General features: G+C 40.3%; 1 pseudogene; it reads right to left on the bottom strand.

The window, feature by feature from the left end:
* Positions 1-6,550: 6,550 nt before the first annotated feature.
* LOC133048460 (translin-like) overlaps positions 6,551-15,231 on the bottom strand; it is a 155,853-nt pseudogene continuing 147,172 nt past the window's right edge.

Raw genomic sequence — 15,231 nt, 5'->3', positions numbered from 1 at the left:
TAATAACTCCCTCAACACACACACACACACACACCCACACACACATCTTTTACACACACACACAGGAATATCCTGGCATCTCTAGCTGTCTCCAGTCTCTTGCCCTCCCAAAATCTAAGCCCCACCCACACATCCACATTTTTAATCCAATTACTTGCAACCAGGCATTCCAAATCCCTGTAAAGAAACTAACAGAAACAAACAGCAAAAGAGGTTTACTGCCCCTGCAGGGTTCTCTCCCAGCACCTTTAGGCTCTAGGTTACAGTTACAGGCACGTGTCTTTCTGCTGTTCTTTTCCTGCTTTAATTTAGAGCTCAGGATTCTGATTGCATTAACGGTCAGGGCACTTTGGAACAGCCCTTGCTCAGCAATATGCATCTGTCCCTGGCAGGGACACTGTATCCCCATATACCATGTCCTCTCCTGAGCTATCTATTGCTTCACATTTTATCCTCTGCACAAAAATTGGCCTTCAGTTCACAGACCTCATTTTGCAGCACCTGTTGCGTTAATATCTAGGAAACTCAGCTCAGACAAGGGCCATTCACCAAGCACTATCCTCATGCAGTAAATAATCAGGTAGCAAGGAGTTATCGCTGCAAATTTCATTTTCTTGATATCAAGTCCCAAGTAGAGAGAATGTCTATGAAAATACATCTCATTATACATGGTAACAGAATGACATTACTTCATTGAAATAATTACTGTATTTATTCCATGATATAAAAAGTTAAAGTATATTTAATAAAACAAGCAGAATATGGCAATCAGCTTGAAACATGGGTGAAATTTTGCCTTTCTCGAGGTGACAAGACATTTTTTAAGGACAAGAAGAAAAGTCTCTTGAAGTCCCAATTTGTTTCTATCTAGAGAGTGTCATATAATAAAAAGAATATAGCACTGAAATCAGATGCATCTGAGGTTACACCCCAGGTCTGCCATTTAGCATTAATGTGACCTTTGAGCAAATGACTCCACCTCTCTGAGCTCAGTTTCCTCACTTGTAAAATAAGGATACACTGACTATTTTTGGCTTCCCAGGTGGCCTAGTGGTAAAGAATCCACCTGCCAATACAGGAGATGCAGGAGATGTGGGTTCAATCCCTGGGCCAGGAAGATCCCTTGAAGAAGGAAATGGCAACCTGCCCCAATATTCTTGCCTGGAAAATCCCATGGACAGAGGAGTCTGGTGGGCTACAGTCCATCTGGTTGCAAAGAGTTGGACACAATTGAGCACACACACACATGCACGCACTATCCTCCAGGCTTGTGGAGGAACAAAGGTAATATGGCATTTAAAGTACCTAACGGCATTCCTGGCATAACGAGGTGCTCAATAACTGGGAATTGCTTTGCATAGGAGATAGCATGTAGGAAAGACCCCAGGGACCAAGGCATTGTTGCTCTCTTCCTCAGCTATTCTTCCTGCTGTCCTGCTCTCTACTCCTACCCTCCCCTCTCCCGACAAGCCTGGTAGCACGAGAGGCTGGCTTAGCAGTAGAACCATTACCCCCTTCCTTCTCCTATTAGTGTATCAACATTTCAACTCAGAAACAGATTTTACCACAAAAGAAGGTTCATTTTAGCACACACCTAGGTTCAGAATTTACTAACAACCTCTGGCCACTGAAGCAGTCAGTAGACACCATAGTTATATTGCAACATTTAAAATATTTTTAATATACCTTTTTGATAGTATTAAGGAATATAAGGAAACAATTTGAGCTATTTTTTAAATCCTTTTGATGGCAAGGATTGTGTTCTTTGAAGTCCTGTTTTGTTCCCAAATTAAACTATACGGGTTATGGTATTACAAGTTTTATTTCCCCCAACTTGACTATCAGATTTTTAAGACCAGGGCTTTGGCTTTATCTTATTCTCATCTCTTAGCACCTAGCATACTGCTGCATATGCTTCAAGCCCTTTAATAACAGTTTTTCGTCTTAACTTAATTCACTTTCATATTGACCATCAAACCAAACACAACCTTAACTACAGTTTGGGTTAATCGATTTCCTATTCCCTTTTTAAACAGGTGATAGATGTATTCTTAAACAAATGAGGAGATGAAAAGGTGCTATGCCAAATGAATCCTAGTCTCTTGGCCCAGGAGTATGTTTCAACATCTTCAGAGAACTTGTAGAAATGGCTGAATCATTGTCAGGGCACCTGAGAAGCCCCACAGAGGAAAAGAGCTCCTGCAAAATTGGATACAGGCAAGTGTCATTTGGGTTTATAAAAAGAGGAAGAATGCGTATTCATGAACTAGAGAGCACTGAGCTTGACATCTATTCAGGGCAAGATTCTAGAACAATTTTTTTTTTTTTTAACAATGGCTTCTAAGCACTTAGAAAAAGAAGTGGTAAACTCAGCGTGAGCTCACTAAGAATAGTCCTGTCACACTAACCTCATTTTCTAGTGACAGAGTTACTACACTGGGAGATCAGAGAAACAGAGTAGAAATAGTGTAGCTGGATTTCAGAAAAGCTTTTGACAAATTCTCTCATGATACCCTTAAGGGCAAGATGCAGGAAAAGAAGCCTCAATGATATTACAGTTGTACCAATGTATCCCACATTAGTATCCAAAAGGAAATAGTGATTTGTCATAAGTTCAACAAAATGTTTTAATGCAATTAACAGCTTTCCTGACCTATGTCAAGAGCTAGTGATTCAAGTATACATTTAGAGAACAGAGGGAATCAGACTTGGCAGCAGCAACCTTCAAATGCTCCATTTGTGTGATTTGACTTTCAGAAGTATCATATAAACCTGAGATTATGTCAGACAAATAAAGTGTCTAAAATGAGTGAGGCAATGAATACCTCTGCTCTTGTCTATGTAGACTGTATTCCTTCATACACTAAGAAAAACTCTGGGTTGTATCTTAAAAAGGGTGATCAGGATGATGAAAAGACATCAATAAAATCATATTGAGAAAGAATCCAATATTAAAAAGAGAAAACTCACAACTACCTCAATGCATTCCAAGAAGCAGAAGTAGGACAGAGCAGGAAATCCCGATGGGCTACCTGAAAAGGTGCTGAGTTTTCTATAAATGGAGCTGCTTCAGTGTGAACTGGAACACAAGTATCAAGTGAGTGGCTGGAACCCATAACTTGCAATCTTAGAGTTTTGGTTTAAAACACACACACACACACAAACACATACACAAAGATGTTTTAATCTCCCAAAGCAAAGATTCTACAATCTGCTTGGTTATTTATCCCATGATTTAACTATCAGCTACCATATTTTTTCAACTTATTTTAAATCAAGAAAACATTAAAACTATTTTAAAGGACAGAGAAAACTGAACCAACAGCCACATACCTACTACCTAAGTTTATCTCACTTGAATATTTTGTCATTTGCTTCATTTTTAAGAAATAAATTATTATACATATAGTTGTGCTTTCTTCTTCCCCACCCAGAGAGAGCATCATCTTAAAGATGGTATGCACTATGTATACTATAGCTACTACATGTTTTATTTACATGCCATGTGTACATATAATAATAATAAATAAATAAATTTGTCTTGTTGTAAGGAAGAATATGAAGGAATCTAGTTTAGCAGAAGAGGTAGAAAACTTTCACAAAAGAGATAATGCTCAGTGTTGAATGAAGGGTATGAATTATCCAGGCTTTCCAGGAAGAGAAGGGTGTTCCAGATAGAGGAAACAGCAGTCTTGCTCTCACAAAAGCAAGAAAAGATTTGAAAATTTAAAAAAAAAAAAAACTGCAAATAAGTTTATATATTGCTTTAAATAAGTGGTAAGTTGGAAGTGCGAAAATGTGAAAATTGAGAAATCAACAAGGACCTAATTATGAAAGCCTTTATGGCAGAGAAGGACAGTTAAGCATATTCATAAGGGGAATAACATGATTTATATGCATGTTAGATAAATCTTGTCATGATGTGCTTAGAATGGGGTGGAGGGTAAGTACAGTGGTCTAGGAGTGAAGTGAAGTGAAGTGAAGTTGCTCAGTCGTGTCCGACTCTTTGCAATCCCATGGACTGTAGCCCAGGTTAACAAATATTGAAAAAAGTCCAATAAACAGATGACGTATAGGATTAGAGAATGTTCTAATTTCATTCTTTTACATGTAGCTGTCCAGTTTTCCAAGCACCACTTACTGAAGAGATTCTTTTACCCCTTCTGTATTCTTGACTCCTTTGTCATAAACTAATTGACCACAGGTGCATGGGTTTATTTCTGAACTTTCTATCCTGTTCTGTTGATCTATATGTCTGTCTTTGTGCCAGTACCATATGGTTTTGATAACTGTAGCTTTGTAGTATAGCCTTCCCAGATGGCTCAGACAGCAAAGATTCTTCGGGCAATGCAGGAGATCCAGATTCAATACCTGGGTTGGGAAGATCCCCTGGAGAAGGGAATGGCTCCCCACTCCAATATTCTTGCCTGGAGAGTTCCATGGACAAAGAAGCCTGGTGGGCTACAGTCCATGCAGTTGCAAAGAGTCAGACACTTTCACTTTTCACTGAAGTCAGGAAGCCTGATTCCTCCAGCTTGTTTTTCTTTCTCAAAATTGCTTTGGCTATTTGGGGTATTTTATGTTTTCATAAAATTTAAAATTTTTTGCTCTAATTCTGTGGAAAATGCCATTGGTAATTTGATAGGAATTGCATTGAATCTGTAGATTCCTTGGGTAGTCATGTTGACAATATTAATTCTTCTAATCCAAGAACACAGTGTATCTCTCCATCTGTGTCATCTTTTATTTCTTTCATCAATGTATTATAGTTTGTGGTGTACAGGTCTTTACTCTCCTTAGGTAGGTTTATTCCTAGGTATTTTATTCTTTTTAATGCAATGGTAAATAGGATTGTTTCCTTAATTTCTCTTTCAGATCTTTCATCATTAGTATATAGAAATGCATAGCAAAGAAAACCATGAATAAAACAAACAAACAAAAAAAACCTTACAGAATGAGAGAAAATATTTGCAATTGATGCAACTGACAGTGGATTAATCTCCAAAATATACAAACAGCTCATACAACTCAATAACAAAAAAACAACCCAATCAAAAAATAGGCTGAAGATCTAAACAGACATTTCTCCAAAGAAAACATTCAGACATCCAAAAGGCACAAGAAGACATGCTGAACATCATTATTAGAGAAATGCAAATCAAAACCACTTCACACCAGTCAGAATGACTGACATCAAAAAGCCTACAAATAATATTAATAAATGCTGGAGGGGGTGTGGAGAAAAAGGAACCCTTCTACACTGTTGGTGGGAGTGTCAGATACTACAATCACTGTGGAAAACAGTGTGGAAGCTCCTTAAAAAACTAAAAATAGAGCTACCATATTATCTTTCAATCCCACTCCTGGGTATGTATCCAGAGAAAACCATACTTCAAAAAGATACATGCACCCCAATATTCATAGCAGCACTGTTTACAATGGCCAAGACATGGATGCAACTTAAGTGTCCATCAATAGATGAACAGATAAAGAAGATGTGGTGTATATATATACGCAATGGAATATTACTCAGCTATAAAAGTGAATGAAATACTGCCATTTGTAGCACCATGGATGGACCTGGAGATTATCATATTAACTGAAGAACGCCAGACAGAGAAAGACAAATATCACATGATATCACATATATGTGGAATCTAAAAAAATAATACAAATGAACTTATTTATCAAACAGAAATAGACTTACAGACACAGAGAACAAACTTATGGTTATCAAGGGCAAAGGGGGGGAGGCGTAAATTAGGTGTTTGGGATTAGAACATATACACTGCTATATATAAAACAGATAACCAACAAGGACCTACTGTATAACATAGGGAACTATACTTGATATTTTATAATAACCTATAATGGAAAGTAATATAAAGAAGAACATATATATATGTATCTATAATTGAAATACTTTCTGTATATCTGAAACTATCACAGCATTGTAAATCAATGCTATTTCAACAAAAAATTTTTAGAAAAGATGATGGAACTTAAATCAGAATGAAGTGAACAGATTAAGAATATCTTTTATACTGCTGTATGTGCAAAGATGTATTTGTAAGAATGATGAGAGATATTTAAAGAACTTAGTGACCCATTAGATTTGTAATTATATTTCAGGGAACAATTTGTGACATGACCCATCTGAATCATTATAATAGTATATTGAATTATTAATAACATTATTAAATAAGATAAAATAACATAGCATAATGTTTACGAAAACATTATGAAAAACTCTTGTATTAGCATTGTACAATGGACAACTTCTTTTGGTTGGGGGGGGGGGGGTGGTAAGCAAGAAAAGAACTTTACCAAGAGATGGACATGGATGTTTTCTGACAAAACTGGAGTATATACTGAGTTACAGAGCAAATTCACTGAAAACAACAAAGAAAAACCTATCCTTGTAAAGGCTATTCTGTCACCCCCTAAAAAGTGTTTCAACTCTGAAACACCACACAACCGGTTAAGAAATGACGGGGCATTCTAACTACTATGGCAGGCGCTGGAGTGGGCCTGGTGGGCACCGCTGGGGTCAGCAGGGCCGGAGGCGCCCCTGCTTCACGCAGGCTGCTGCCGGCTCCCCGTTGAAGCCCCAGAGGGAGATCATAGACCACTTCCTCCACTCTCTTCACATCGTACTTCAGGCCGTCATAGCACTTCCTCAGGGCATCGTTTTTGAGGCTGAGGAGGCAGAAGCCGGAATCCAGCTCGTTTGATGAAGGTGGAGATGTGCAGGGGCCGGGAGTAGTCTCCGGCGGTCATGCTGTCCATGGACAACCTCGACAGTTCACTAGCGAGAATGAGAACTCCCGAGAGATAATCTTCCACATCCAAGTGAGATCCCTTCTCCTGATCAGGCTCAATGCCAAGGATCTCGGTAACCGCTTCTCGGGTCACTATGGTTTCGGACTCCAAGTACACAACAAACGCTGCCAAGAAGACCAAGAACTGCAGCACAAACCTCCAGTGCTCGTGAAACCTGTAACACTGTTCCGCAGGAAACTTGGTCTTCAAAGACGTTGCTGCTGCTGCTGCTCAGTCGCTTCAGTGTGTCCGACTCTGTGCGACCCCACAGACGGCAGCCCACCAGGCTCCCATCCCTGGGATTCTCCAGGCAAGAACACTGGAGTGGGTTGCCATTGCCTTCTCTAATGCACGAAACTGAAAAGTGAACGTGAAGTCGCTCAGTCGTGTCTGACTCTTTGCGACCCCATGGACTGCAGCCTACCAGGCTCCTCTGCCCGTGGGATTTTCCAGGCAAGAGTACTGGAGAGGGGTGCCATTGCCTTCTCCTCAAAGACATTAGATGTGTTTTTACTGTACCAAAATGTTCTCCAGCTTTCAAACGCCTCTTTGGAATGTCCTGAAACCCAGCACCCAGATGGACCCCTTGCAGTAGAGTTAAAATCTCTCGAGCTGTTTGTTCTAAACTTTGTACAGCTTTTCGGATTTCCTCTCGGATGTCCTGCAGCCAAAAAGCCCTGCAGCCCACGAAGGTCTCACTCACAGACGCGGCGCCGGCCGCACGACGGTCGGCCAGGGCTGTGAGCCTGGCCGGCAGAGTGCGCTCCGGAGACAGCCCGCGCCGGCCGTCGCAACGCCCCGCCGCCAGCACCGCTGCCCATGGACAACTTTGAGTTTTGTTTTTTAAGATGCCCATTTCATTTTCAAACTGTTGCTGTTGTTCAGTTGCTAAGTTGTGTCCGACTCTTGCGACCCTCCGGATGGCAGCACGTCAGACTTCCCTGACTTTCACTGATAATTCTTTATAAAACAATTCACCAGGAGTTGTATACAGTTGGTTTTTGTACACAAGGATAAGTATATAGTCTTATCAAAAAATAAATTCCATCATTTTACTTGAGTTGGTTGGACGGCATCATCGACTCAATGGACACGAGTTTGAGCAAACTCTGCAACATAATGAAGGACAGGGAAGCCTGGTGTGCTGCAGTCCATGGGGTCGCAAAGAGCTGGACACAACTGAGCAACTGAGCAACAACAAATCATTTTACTTATAACGTAAAACTATAAAAAGAGGGACACTTTTATAGTGCAACTCAGCAACTTATAAGGAAGGCATATAATTAAAACGTCACTCAATTTAGTTCAGCTCTTGTCTAGTTTATTTCATTTCTTCCATTTGCCTTCACTCCCATGGAAAGAGGGTGTGGGGCAAGAAGATATGAATTCTACTCTTGTTGCATAGGGATAAGAATGGACTCTTGGCTGCTTCATCATCTCCAAGAAACAGAATGGTGCTTCAGAATATTGAGTACTAGGACACAAATGTTCTCACATTCACAAACCAAACTAGATTTCTAGGATGACTCATTTGATTAATTTGGACAATTGGGCCTATTTTGTTTTCAAAAGAATCAGGTTGTTGTTGTTAATGATGTTTTTGCATTGTGTAACTCTAATGTAATTAATTATTTGTCTTCTACCTTTAAACCATTTAACTGTGTGTGGACAGGGAAAGTATATGTAAGTAACAGTTGTTTAAAATGGAAGCTGTTGCACTTTTTCAGTACAGTTTAGAGACAAAGAGAAGAATAAGAGATCTTAGACGACTTAATTATCAAGAGGTATCAATTATGTAAATGAGCCTGATAGTAAAGAAAGCATCTTTTCCTTACAAAGTTGTTACTGACTCTGAGGTAGTGGTTATTAAACCTGAGCATGTATCAGAACCATCCAGGGGGCTTATTGCAAAACAGACAAAAGACCATCCCTAGAGTTTTTGATTTAGTACATCTGGGATGGAGCCTCAGAGTTTGTGTTTCTGACAAGCTCCCAGGTGATATGATGCTATAATTCAAGGACCACACTTTGAAAAGCACTGCTGTAGGGAGACTTCTCTGACCCCTGACACTGGGTACGTTGGTCCTTTATGAGCCTGTCTATTTATCCCTCCCCTAGGACCATTACTCTGAAATCTGATGACTAACAAACACATCTAGCTCCTTTATCAGACCTTGAGCTACCTGAAACAAGTGCACATCTAATTTAGTAGTGCATCCCCCAGGGACAGTGCAGGGCCTGAATGACGGAGACTAGTAGATAGTTAATAATTAAGTGTTGAATTATACTTGATTTATCATCAAATAAATGAAAACATAAGTTTTGAGGAAGAAACAGAATGTTTGTGTATGTGTGTGTATTTGTGATTTGAAATACTCAGAACCATGATAAGGAGAATGCTGAGTATTCAGGGAAGAAAAGAATATTATAAAGGCAAGATATATCCAACCAAAGGAAAAATAAGAAATTAGACTTTGAAATTCATTTTAGCTACCATAGTGTGTGATGGGAATAAAATAATTTAGAAATATCACAGTAATAAAAGTGTATAAATGTTTTGAACTTTTTTAGACATACTCTTTGGCCCACAATACTCCATCCTGTGTAGCTAGTAAAACTGAGAATCACCCCAATTTACCTGTGGTATAGCCAAGGGCACACCAGAGATTAAAGAGATCACCCACATCCTAAACAGAAAAAGAGAATTATAAGAAAAAAATGGAAAAGACCTAGTAGGTCACTCAGTTCTAGTCTCTGGAGTAGTGAAAGATTAAATAAAGTAACAGAAAAAAATTATGGAAATATACTCAAGAAAACTTAAGACTCTCTGATCCTCTAATTTTTAGTGCCTCGTGAAGTTCAAGGGTTTATTGTCAACTCATTGCTTAAACCCCTATTCATCAGAAGAAAAATATTCCCTATGGTCTGCATTAGAAATGGAAATAAGAAAGGCAATGTAAAAAGTTGATTTTTCTGGTATTAAATGACTCACTTTTCCCTGTGTTCATGAATTTCTGGTTTGTAACTGTACTTATCCAAAATATTAAAATGACCTTCAGGCCAACCCCTTTACTTAAGAGTAAAAGGGGAAGGGAAAATTACTAGAAGTTGACCATTACAGAAATTACTTGCGAGGCATTTTTCTTTGATAGCTGCAGTTTCACTCATATTATCATCCTTTTCTGTTGACAAGTTTCCAAGATTTTAATCTTGGATTGGAAATGTTACCCTATCAGAAAGGACTTATATTGTCAGAAGCAGCGCTGTCACGGAATACAGAATCATATATGAGAGCGCTTGCTGTATTGAAAAATATACCATTGCTAGGAAAGGCATTTAAATGTTTAGTCTGCCTGCTTATAAATCACTTTCAATGTGCTCAAGTTCTTAGACAACATATTGAAAGCTTTTTTATTTCTTTTATTATAGCAGTGTCATTTGCATTGCTGAACTTGGGGTTATGTTGGCAATTCCAGATAAACCCTTGCTCAGAGGGTTTATAACTGCAATTAAATTTCACCCTGGCTTGGAATTCGAAAGTAAAATTTTTGTGAGGTTTTTTTTTAACTTTAAGTATATCTGATGTTTTTAAGACATGATCAGATTGACAATTTGGGTTTACAAAGGAAAAACAAGTGGCGTAAAGCACAGAAGACTAACAAAGGCATTAGGAGACCTGGGCGTGATTACCTAAATTCACAGATTTGCTTGGTTGTTTTAGAAGAACATAATCATGGCATTTACATTTTTTTCTATTAACTTGATTTGGAGACTACGGCTGCTTTTTTTTTTTAATTAATTTATTTTTAAATGTATGGACAGCTTTTCCACTCCCTCTTGGTTAAAATATTTTAAATGCATTTAGACCTCTCTTTAACCTTGGGCACACAGACTCTGCTTTCACTTTTGCTATCTTCTTACACAAAGCTAATAATGGCATCCTGTCTTCAACCTGCAGTTGTTCTGGGGATGCAATAAGTCTCCATGAGCTCAGAGCTGTTTGAGAAAGAGAGAAGTTAGAGGATGCTGACAGGAAGCCTTTGATTTGAGGATGAAACTGAGTTAGAAATATGAGACAATGAAGCATTTCTGAGAAGGAAAATGTGAAGGAGATTTGGAATAACAAGAAAAGAAACGACTCCAACGTTTACTGGGTTTGAAACAACAATCCGCAGCTTCTGGATTCAAGAGTGGGAGTAGTTCGGCTCAAGGCTGGCTAAGGGAAGGGGTTCTCTGCAAGCCTTCTAGGAGTTATCCTTCCATTCTCTCGGGTGGTGCTCAGTCGTGTCCGACTCTGTGACCCAGTGGTCTGTAGCCCGCCAAACTCCTCTGTCCATGGGATTTCCCAGGCAAGGATACTGGAGTGGGTAGCCATTTCCTACTCCAGGGGATCTTCCCAACTCAGGGGTCAACCTTGAGTCTCCTGCATCTCCTGCACTGGCAGGCAGATTCTTTAAAACTGTGCTCCCTGGGAAGCCCCCAGTTTGCTCTACCTTTGTGGGAAAAAAAAAAAAAACAGAAGTAAAGACAACACAGGTTTACTGGCTTTGAAGTGAAATAGATCAGTAGTAATAAATCTAAATACGCCTCTGACTCTGTAGTGGAGGAAAGAAAAATGTCTGGCATAAAGGGAGATGTCTCTGCATAAAGGAGGAGGAATGCTCCTCCTCAGGACTCATTCCTCTGTGTATTGGCTCTTACAGAAATACAACTGTAATCTGACTGGTTAAAACTGCAACTCAATGCCACGGTAATGATTTGAGGAGTAACGAGGACCTGGCTTCCCTGGTGGCTCAGTACTAAAGAATCCACTTGCCAGTGCAGGAGACGTGGGTTTGATCCCTGGGTCAGGAAGATTCCCCTGGAGAAGGAAATGGCAACCCACTCTAGTATTCTTGCCTGCAGAATCCCATGGACAGAGGAGCCTGCCAGGCAACAGTCCATGGGGTCCCAAAAGAGTCGGATACGACTTAGCAGCTAAACAACAACGAGGTCCTCCAATACTAGGCCATGTATGTGCAGGCCCGTGAAAACTACAAGGTAACCCAGGAATTCCAATGGACTTAGAGATCACTTGGGTAAATTGAGATGTTCCCAGTAACTCTCTCCAAGAGTACAGATGCCAACATTAGATGGCAGTTGTGGGAGGAGACACCATCTACCCCACTTACAGGTCTACCCCACATTCTTACACAGACCTCCACTGTGGTCTGATTTACAGGCTGAAATGATTACTGTCGATGCAGCATGCATCACTGGGAGTCTGCTGGAGAAAATCATGAGAGCCTATGTAAGGGAGTTGGGGCAGAAGTGAAAAGGAGATATAATCGGAGGCATATTTAGGGGAAAGAATTGATAGGAACTGATTTCCAACTGGATGTGGGATGAGGGTGAGGGATAAAAGAAAATAAAGGAAAACTAAGATGTTAAAATATCAGGAAAATCAATTAATGCAAGCAGACAAAATAAGGCTACACAGGTGAAGAAAGCATGGTTCATTTCATAGTGTGAGATACCATCACTGGTGAGAACAAGGCTGGAAGAGAATGGGAGGTAACTTATACAGAGTTCACAGAAAAAGCATGACTACGAAATGAACACAGTGTCATCACATTACTGTGAATACACACACCCAGACTTCTGTCTTAGATAACCCCATTCCTCTGCACATGATAGGAAACTGACTACAGACCAAATAAATTGTCTGTGCCAGAACTGAGTGGGAAGCACAATTAAAACAATTTTTTAAAAGATGGGAGGACCTTTAAGTCCATAAGGTCTAACTTGACTTCTGAGACCCCCAACAGCCTCTACAATGAGCTACCTTCAATGTGCCCACATCCAGCCAAGCAGAAAAGAAGAAACATGCCATGCTGCATATTAAAAATGGCAATTTGCTCTTCAGAAGCTCCAGGAAATAACCAGTACATGAAAAAGGAGTCCCATTACTAACACAGGTGTCTAGTTTAATGACTGACTGGACAGTGCTAGCCCTACACAAAGAAGAAAAGACAGGACAAGAAGCAGAATTGGATGGAGAGAAGAGTTTAGTTTGGAGCATTCTAATTACGTAACACTGCCCGTTAGGTGAGTGAAAGAGCAGATGGAAGCTCAGGAGAGTGAAGAGGTCTGAAGACAAAGCAACCTTTCTCCTGCTCACATTGAGTATTGGGACAAAGCATAAGCGTAATTTTGGTATGTTACACATTTACGAAAATCTCTGTCTCTTAACTCTGTCTTACCAAAAGCCAAAGTTGACTTCTTCTACCTGTGAGAATAAAAAGTGCAATAAGCAGCGAGGTGAAAATTCCACCTTGCCACAGTAAGAAGCCAAGGATAAAAGCAGTCTGAAAAGGAACAAGGAGCTTCTGTATCTAGCAGATTCTCAGATGAGACACACTGAGGAACTCTTCTACTGAAAAGAGCAAAGAATGCTGGGCAAAATATAAATAATATATATCAAGGAGCTAGCAGACAATTAAGAAATTCTCAGGGGCCAGTGGTTAAGTGAAAGAGGAAATCCAGGTAAGCAGATACCTGAAGCCAGCTTTCACTCTGAGGGTAAGAGAAAGGGTGTATAAGCAGGTGTTGTGTTGTTACTCCATATATTCTGCACTTATTTTGTAAACATGCATTCATGTTTACACTGCTGAATGTGTCATGTCAGTTACCCTGTTTCTCTGATGTGTTCTGTGCCCTGAGGAAGCTGGTCCTTAGGGACTACATCAAACCCACACCACCCCCCTAGCTTCCAACTGAGTCTGGCCATGACCACAGATAGCAGATGAGGGGAGCAGAGATATACTCTCCCAGATCTTTCCCTCCCAGGGAGCCAAGGTTGGCCATGTTCCTTTGCCAAAGGAACTCCAACACAACATAACTCCTGTTACCTACTCAACTTCGAAGAGAGTTCCCTGGGTGTGGCAGTTCAGTTCAGTCACTTGGTTGTGTCCAACTCTTTGTGACCACGTGGATTGCACCACACCAGGCTTCATTGTCCATCACTGACTCCCAAAGCCTACTCAAACTCATGTCCATTGAGTCAGTGATGCAGTCCAACCATCTCATCCTTTGTCAGCCCCTTCGCCTCCCGCCTTCAATCTCGCTCAGCATCAGGGTCTTTTCCAATGAGTCAGTTATTAGCATCAGGTGGCCAAAGTACTGGAGTTTCAGTTTCTGCATCAATCCTTCCAATGAATATTCAGGACTGATTTCCTTTAGGATGGACTGGATGGATCTCCTTGCAGTCCAAGGGATTCTCAAGAGTCTTCTCCAACACCACAGTTCAAAAGCATCAATTCTACTGCACTCAGCTTTCTTTATAGTCCAACTCTCACATCCATACATGGCTACTGGAAAAACCATAGCTTTGACTAGACGGAACTTTGTTGGCAAAATAATGTCTCTGCCTTTTAATATACTGTCTAGGTTGATCATAGTTCCTTCCAAGGAGCAAGCATCTTTTAATTTCACAGCTGCAGTCACCATCTGCAGTGACTTTGGAGCCCCCAAAATAAAGTCTGTCACTGTTTCCATTGTTTCCCCATCTATTTGCCATGAAGTGATTGGACTGGATGTCATGATCTTAGTTTTCTGAACACTGAGGTTTAAGTCAGTTTTTTCACTCTCTTCTTTCACTTTCAACAAGAGACTCTAGTTCTTCTTCGCTTTCCGCCATAAGGGTTGTGTCATCTGCGTTTCTGAGGTTATTGATATTTCTCCTGGCAATCTTGATTCCAGCTTGTGCTTCTTCCAGCTGGGCATTTCACATGATGCACTCTGCATAGAAGTTAAATAAGCAGGGTGACAATATACAGCCTTGACATATTCTTTTCCTGATTTGGAACCAGTGTGTTATTCCATGTCCAGTTCCAACTGTTGTTTCTTGACCTGCATACAGATTTCTCAGGAGGCAGGTCACGTGGTCTGGTATTCCCATCTCTTTAAGAATTTTCCACAGTTTGTTGTGATCCACACAGTCAAAGGCTTTAGCATAGTCAATAAGGCAGAAGTAGATGTTTTTCTGGAATTTCCTTGTTTTTCTGATGATCCAGTGGATGTTGGCAATTTGATCTCTGGTTCCTCTGCCTTTTCTAAATCCAGTTTGGACATCTGGAAGTTCTCGGTTCACGTACTGTTGAAGCCTGGCTAAGAGAATGTTGAGCATCACTTTGCTAGCGTGTGAGATGAGAGCAGTTGTGCAGTAGTTTGAGCATTCTTTGGCATTGCCTTTCTTTGGGATTGGGATGAAAACTGACCTTTTCCAGTCCTGTGGCCACTGCTGAGTCTTCCAAATTTGCTAAGCCTATTGAGTGCAGCCTTTTCACAGCATCATCTTTTAGGATTTGAAATAGCTCAACTAGAATTCCGTCACCTCTACTAGTTTTGTTCATAGTGATGCTTTCTAAG

This window comes from Dama dama, chromosome 29 (genome assembly GCF_033118175.1).
Source record: "Dama dama isolate Ldn47 chromosome 29, ASM3311817v1, whole genome shotgun sequence".
In the NCBI taxonomy this organism is placed as follows: Eukaryota; Metazoa; Chordata; class Mammalia; order Artiodactyla; family Cervidae; genus Dama; species Dama dama.
This window is presented reverse-complemented; position numbering and strand designations above follow the sequence as displayed.